The 902-nt window shown below is 33.5% G+C and overlaps 1 protein-coding gene across 1 annotated transcript in view; it reads left to right on the forward strand.

The window, feature by feature from the left end:
* The window catches only part of PGR (progesterone receptor), a 152,038-nt gene that overhangs the window by 64,931 nt on the left and 86,205 nt on the right, over positions 1 to 902 (forward strand). The window lies entirely within an intron of this gene.

Raw genomic sequence — 902 nt, forward strand, 5'->3', positions numbered from 1 at the left:
TGTGCAGCTCTGCAACTGCGTCCTGGCCCATCCTCACCCTTCTGCCCCCAACCCTCACCTCCTTGTACCCCCAATATGTTTTTCCCAATAAAAAATATATTTAAAAAAAGGTATTATTTTGGGAGGACACAATTCCTTTCCATAACATACTATATTTGAGAAGAAAGCCTAAGTTACAAATTGCTGTACCCTTAAATGAAAGAATGAACAATATATCAATATACATGAGCACAAATTCTTGGAGAAGTACATTTATAATAAAAGATAATCTGTTCTTTTCCAAAATTTACCTGACTCAGTAATTTTGTTTTTAGGTGCCCCATTACAGTTTAGCCTTCATCCCATGGAAACACCCTTCCTCTGCTTGTTTATCACATAACTAATGTACCTGTGTGTTTTTTAACTGCAAACTTTGGCCAGAAGAATGAATCTACTTATAATATTAACTGAAAGCACCATAGGAAGAATTCCATAATATTTATTAATTATTTTATTGCTTAAAGATGATAAATATATAAATTGATGTTAAAAGACACATGATGTATTTTAGAGAAATTATAAAAACATAGTAGGTATGCTTGGGAAATAAGGAAACTCAAAGGAAATTTCCCAATTAGTGCTTACACATTTAGACAGAAGTATTTTTAAAGTTTACAATTTTATTTTTTTAATTATTATTAAATTTTATTCATTTTAATGAACATTTACAGAGATTTTGGGTTTTCATTCATTTATTGTTGCACTGTTTTTCTCTACCCTGCTCCCCAGTTCGTTCTTCTTCCCCCCTCCCCCCGAATGTCTGTTTTTATTGTCCAATTACCACAGTGCTTGTCAAAGCCAGTTCTGATTAATCTCCTTTGTCAGTGTGTCCCTTGACATTCCCTATCACTCCTCCCTGAGAG

Source organism: Elephantulus edwardii, unplaced genomic scaffold (assembly GCF_000299155.1).
Source record: "Elephantulus edwardii isolate Elephantulus edwardi_28Jun2011 unplaced genomic scaffold, EleEdw1.0 scaffold00056, whole genome shotgun sequence".
NCBI classification, from domain to species: Eukaryota; Metazoa; Chordata; class Mammalia; order Macroscelidea; family Macroscelididae; genus Elephantulus; species Elephantulus edwardii.